This window comes from Stigmatopora nigra, chromosome 7, assembly GCF_051989575.1.
Source record: "Stigmatopora nigra isolate UIUO_SnigA chromosome 7, RoL_Snig_1.1, whole genome shotgun sequence".
Classification (NCBI taxonomy): domain Eukaryota; kingdom Metazoa; phylum Chordata; class Actinopteri; order Syngnathiformes; family Syngnathidae; genus Stigmatopora; species Stigmatopora nigra.
The window spans coordinates 1123362-1130138 of NC_135514.1; the positions used below are offsets into that span (position 1 = coordinate 1123362).

The 6777-nt window shown below is 40.5% G+C and overlaps 1 long non-coding RNA gene across 1 annotated transcript; it reads left to right on the forward strand.

The window, feature by feature from the left end:
* Positions 1 to 499: 499 nt before the first annotated feature.
* LOC144199516 (uncharacterized) lies at positions 500 to 1264 on the forward strand. Its single transcript, XR_013326928.1, has 2 exons — positions 500 to 613; positions 815 to 1264. It is a non-coding gene; the product is annotated as an uncharacterized LOC144199516 (long non-coding RNA).
* Positions 1265 to 6777: the final 5513 nt, after the last annotated feature.

Here is a 6777-nt window from a genome sequence, read left to right on the forward strand (position 1 = left end):
ATATATATATATATATATATATATATATATATATATATATATATTTATACACACACACATATTAAAATCATTAAATTAGGTTTTGTTTTATTACATTCCTTATAGAATTGTGTCATTTGTGTTTTGAATCACATTGAATTGAATGACTTTATCACAATATAAAACCTTTATACTGGATATAAATGCGATTTAAAAAAAAGTATTTATTAATTTGAAAGAGTTCTTGTAACTGATGAAGATGAAATATCATCAAAACTCAACGTCCGTGTCCTATACATAAATCCTACGGGGGACCAACTGAAAGTGTTTCGACTGTGCAGCTGTAATGGTTTTTGTATGCGTGGGTTTGTGTAAGGGTGTGATCACAGTGGGATGAACATCATGTCTATTGATCAGGCTAATGCGGGGAGGAAAGGCTGCAGGCCTGGATCAATACAGGCCTAATTACAAGCAGCACCAAATGTGTGTGAATGTGCATGTCGCCAAAACGAGTGTCACTCAAATTGACGGGCCACTGTATATAAATACTGCCCCACTCTGCACATACACTTATTTTTGACAGTTAATGCTCATCGAGTATGACTTTTGGTTTTGGAGTGAACCAGAGCTTTCGGTAAGTCTCATATTGGCGTGTGCGTGTGTTGATTTTTGATGCCTAGCATGGGGGGGAATTCATATTTCTTTCTTAAAGCAAATAGCATGCTCAGTTGGACAATTTTCCTGCTCCCTGTTTACAGGGGTTTATGTTGTTGTATGTGTTATTGTGTCATCTCGTTTTCACATTTTCTGTATTCTGTCTTCCCCAATTTTTTAGGTCACCAGAGCATAGCACCGAGGTTCCGATCAGCTCGACGCTGTGTGATATGTTTGATATTCGGTTGTTTTTGAACTTTTCCATGTCAACTAAATATCAGACATATTCCTACAGAGTCTGGCACTGACGTCCAAATGAACAGCTTCCTCATTCAAGAAGTAAGTGAAGGTCCTTGTTTGCTTTTCGGGCTGCAAAACTCATCTTTCCGTCAAACTAATATTGTATTTTGTTGGACTTCAGATGAATGAGTCATTATTCTAATGTAGCAGATTAAGAAAATGTAGATTTTATTGTAATAGGCCAAATATGTACTCAAATTCCAGTAAGGTTTTTAATCTGTAAATTGAGTTTCTTTATTTACTTCATTTTTTTAAATCAATTAAATCCCACCATCACTGATGTTTTTGATAACTATGTTGATGGAATAAAGAGTTGAATGATAGTCAAGTACTTTATTTTAAATGGTTTCTCCTCTTTTTTTTATTATATACTGTATTAGAAATTTACATGATTGTGTCGAATATTTTTCACGAGTGCCTAAAATTGCTGTCCATTCTTTCATATTGTGGTTGCAGTCACTTTAAGAATTATGAAATATTTTGAGGTTTCAGCCTGAAGTTATGTCGTTTAAAAAATTGGACGTAGAACGTAAAATGACTAGAATAGGACTGGAGACACCTGGTAATTCTGTCAGAATTCAGCTTCAAATAAAGAGAAGTAGAATGAAACTGTTGAACTGCTTGGTTTCATTGTGTATATCTCAATTTCCTTCTACTCGCTTTCACATTCTTTCTCTTTCTTCAAGTGGATTATCATCCTGTCCTGACTGCAAACACGAGTGCAATACATATAATACATTTAAACATGGACTAATTTTTACTTTTAAAGAGTACCACTGAATCCATCTATCTTTAATCCTTTAATATATGCACACATAAGGATTTTTTTCCTCAGTAAATTAGGATATAAAGTCTATTTTCTAAAATAGCATTAAAATTCATCCAGAAAAATCAGATCTGCGATATTAAGAAATGAAAATATTCACTATAAATGAATACATGTCACATGAAACCAGCGTATAAGCAATATAAAAGGATTTTTTTTGTTAAAATGGATTGCCACAGCATTCTTTATTGTCTCAACTAGCTGGAAAACTGGTTAGCCGGGATCCATATATAGGCACATGCTACCAAAGCAGTTTTAATGAAAACAACCATGTCATCTTTTGTCATTGTAAAAATAACCTGTTTCAACTTTAACTGCCAACCTCATTGGAATGAACATTTTCTGAATGGTTGAGGTGAAAGGAAATATTACTTCATACATTCTGTGATTTTCCTTACCGGTTATCTTTACATAGGTTGTGAGGGTGCTGGAGCTTATACTAGCCAACAACCGGCAGTAGGCGGACACAATGATTTGGTCGCCAGCCAATCACAGGACACATTGAGACAAATAACCATGCATGCCCTACTCATACATAGGGCCAATATAGAGTGATTATCCACCAAAGCATGCTTCTGGAGTACCTGTAGAAAAACCACCGAAGCATGGGATGAACCCATCGGGGATTGAACCCTCGATCTCAGAACTGTGAGGCATATGTGCTAATCACTCACCCCATCAAATAGACAAAAATATTACACACAAAATAAAAAACATATAAATGACCTTCTGATATTACAGGTTAAGACAACTTTTGCATAGAATTGTCACACAGGGAAAGAAAACGAGATTTATATTGTATTTCCAATTATCTGTGTTTACTATTGGGGTAGACCTGCCAACTGGTTTAATAATTGTTTGTTCATGTCCAGCCAATGTGGCCAAACTGGTTTTACAATTGTTTGTTAGGACAGTGGAATGTAGGAAAAGCCAACTAGCTGGCCTTGCAATTGTTTGTTCGCACTACGAATTGTAAGATAGCTAACTAGCTGGCCTTGCAATTGTTTCCTTGTATTGTGGAATATGGTCAACTCAATTTGGAACTGTTTGTTCGAAACGTGCAATATAAGATAGGCTGCGGCAGTTTGTATGTGCTATAAAAACATCATGTTTGCATACAACTTAAACCTGCTAATGTCTAACCATATTAGCCCAAAGTTTTGTTTACATAAGCTCTGTCCTACATCACTGTCTTAGAAATATTACCCTATAGTTCCTATAAAAAGACTGAGCTCTGTTCATTCAGAGAGAATTGCGAGGAAGGCAGGCTGTGAGAGGTTCACAGCTGTCGGAGCATTCTCCAACCATCCTGCAGTCCGGTAATAAACCTATTTCCTATTTAAATTGATCTCACTCGTTCTTAACCTGCTCCTGAAGTTGTATTTTCAGACCTATCATACTTTGGTGCCGAAAGCCCGAGACCCAACAGCCAACAATTGCCGGAGCGACGATGGAGCACGATGACAGCATCCTCGATTGGAAGGATCAAGGACCGGTGGACGTTCCCTCGCCGCTCCGGTGATCTGGTGACGGGTTCCCGAACTAGGGCAGGTTCGGAACGAGAAAGATTGTGAGTTCACCCTTTGATTTTTGTCTCCGTGAAGTGTGATAATTTGAATGAGTATTATCACTGCGGTATTGTTGAGTCAGGGACTCCACTGGGGATGTTGAGTCAGGGTCTCCATGAGAGTGTTGAGGCAGGGACTCCATTGAGAGTGTTGAGGCAGGGACCCCACTGGGAATGTTGAGTCAGGGTCTTCACTGGAGTGTTGAGGCAGGGACTCCATTGAGAGTGTTGAGTTAGGGACTCCATTGAGAGTGTTGAGTTAGGGACTCCATTGAAAGTGTTGAGTTAGGGACTCCATTGAGAGTGTTGAGTTAGGGACTCCGCTTGGTGTGATCAGAAATATTGGGTAGAATCACAAAGTATTGAGAACAATTTTGGTAAATTTAGAATATAATTGTTGTTTAAACTATTAAGTAAGTGATTAATCCGGAAAGTGACAAGGTAAATGGGTTTGTTGCTAGACTGCAGGATGGAGATCGGAGGGTTACCGGGTGTGGGGTATGTGCGGATGCGTAGTGTGGGGGGTTGCCTGTGTCTGCCGCGATGGGTGGAGCGGCATGGTTTATGACCCAATTTGAAGGACATGGAAGGTTTGATGAGAATAGAAAAGATTTTGGTAAGTGAATAGAAAGGATTTTGGTAAGTAAAGAGAAAAGATTTTGGTAAGTGAATAGAAAAGAAAATGTAGGAAAGGCAGGTGAAGGAGTGGGAGAGAGGCGAGAGAGCGAGACAGAGAGAGAGAGCCAGAGAGCGAGAGCAAGAGAGAGATTAGAAAAAGAAAAAAAAGTAAAATCTTTAAGGAAATTCATTGCATTTGTGTTGGCAGAGGGAGACTGTGCTTCTCAACAGGAAACGGACCAACGGTGGTGCCAGGTGGTGCCTTAAAGTGGGTACGTCCATACCAAGCATTGCTGACCAACCAACCGATGTGAAAATAGCCGAGACGGGGATGTAGAGCAACCTTTTACACTGTAAGAAGGTTCTCTCAGTTGAAACGTTTGAGGAGACAGGTGAGATAAATTTTCTGACGTGATAAAATGAAACGCCAACCACTCCAATATAGATTGGAATGATTATTGCTCAGCAAGCAATACCATACAACCATTGGAAACTATTTTTATTGGTCTTATTGTCTCCATATGCGAAAAAGGTGAAAGCGTTTCAATTGAGACTAAACCTTCTTACAAAGGGTTAAAATAAACGACCAGAAAAAGAGAAACTGCAGTGGGAGGTGGAAGGAGCCACTCAACGCGAGAGCGGCCTCCATGCAAACAAACCATGCATCCCATAATCATTGTTCGAAGTAATTGCAAAATTGAGCCATGGGAGGAGCCATGTCTCAACAGGGGGGGATGATCAGTATAGTACAACAAACAATGCATGTTCCCAGAGGTCACCAAACCTACTTTTAAAAAACATTTGCAGAAACTGTCTCACCTGCTCTAGGCACAACTCTCAAGGCAATAAACGACACAAGCGAGGAACAAGGCAGACATGGACATATCCCTTCGAGGTTCTGAATATGGATTTCATCGAGCTTAACCAAAGTGGCATATACAGGTACTGTCTGGTGTTCATTAACCAAGTGGGTTGAGATATGTCCATCCAAGAAAGCAGACGCCACGGCAGTCGCATAAGCCATATGCAAAAGGATCATTCCAAGCCATGGAATACCACGAGTCATTTGGAGTGATGGTGGTGCTCGCTTCGTGAGCCGCGTGATCCAAGCTACGGGACGGCATCTTGCAATCAACCAAGCTGATGAACGAGTGTCGGAGCTCACGACCAGGATCCAGTGTGGGGCTTAGATGTGCCCCTCAAACACAAACACTGGTCAGTCTCCTCCAAAATTCTAATGACTCTGTTCCCCTGGGTGCGTGTGGCAAGGAACGCCCTGCGTCTGGAGACCTTTTACTGCAGGTTCCGGGCCTGTGTCAGCGCATCAGTCTGGCTGCGGCAAGGCTGAGAGGCCCAGGCCGCCATGGCCCTGGTGATTTTCCAGGGCCGCCCTGCTCTTGACGGAGTCGCCACCCATTGGGGAGGTGTGTGCCATTGTGGGACACTCGTGCTGCGCCTTCATCCCTGTCGACGCGTCCTGCTCGATCCATGATGCCATGGAAGCTATGGGAAACATGCGGAGCGCTGTGACCGGGGATCCACTTCCATCCACTTCCATAAGAGGGGTGGTTTGACTGGTTCCTCTCAGGCTCATGAACACACACTTTTGAAATCCCTAATACTATTTGTAACTGTTATTGACCTTGTGCTTATCATCCTAACCTGTTATTTACCCTGCTTCTCAGCTTTGAACAAACGTACCATTAATGCCATTGTTGAACTACCATGATTGAAGTGATTTGTGAAGAATTTCATTTAAAAGTAGCGTCGTGATGAATGAAGTTTTGATATTTTTATAGTCACAAAGGAGGGAATATTGGGGTAGACCTGCCAACTGGTTTAATAATTGTTTGTTCATGTCCAGCCAATGTGGCCAAACTGGTTTTACAATTGTTTGTTAGGACAGTGGAATGTAGGAAAAGCCAACTAGCTGGCCTTGCAATTGTTTGTTCGCACTACGAATTGTAAGATAGCTAACTACCTGGCCTTGCAATTGTTTCCTTGTATTGTGGAATATGGTCAACTCAATTTGGAACTGTTTGTTCGAAACGTGCAACATAAGATAGGCTGCGGCAGTTTGTATGTGCTATAAAAACATCATGTTTGCATACAACTTAAACCTGCTAATGTCTAACCATATTAGCCCAAAGTTTTGTTTACATAAGCTCTGTCCTACATCACTGTCTTAGAAATATTACCCTATAGTTCCTATAAAAAGACTGAGCTCTGTTCATTCAGAGAGAATTGCGAGGAAGGCAGGCTGTGAGAGGTTCACAGCTGTCGGAGCATTCTCCAACCATCCTGCAGTCCGGTAATAAACCTATTTCCTATTTAAATTGATCTCACTCGTTCTTAACCTGCTCCTGAAGTTGTATTTTCAGACCTATCATTTACTAAGATATTCATTTGCGTGTTCATCAAGTCATGATAGAAAGTTCAACACCAGTTTAGTATTTGTTTTTAGTTCACTGTGGTATCTTTGCACATTGGTTGTGATATTTTATGCCGAGCCACAGAAATTGATGATTTACTGCACTTCAGTGTCTTGCTTAAGGATACTTAGATGAGGACACCAGGGCAGGGAATTGAACATACAACCTCTTGAGTGGTGAATGGCCACTCTACTATGGGGCCATGGCACACCACACCCTAAAGAGAACATTAGAAAAGCAAATACTGGTGATGTGTTATTTCTTGGTAATGATTAACATTTCTAACAAGTCTTTGCATCAATGTATGAATGCAGAAGAATTATCTTCAACATTTGAACTTCTCAAGTACAACTTTCCTAATTGGAAAAATTCAACTTCCAAGAAATGTCAAGCTGACAAAA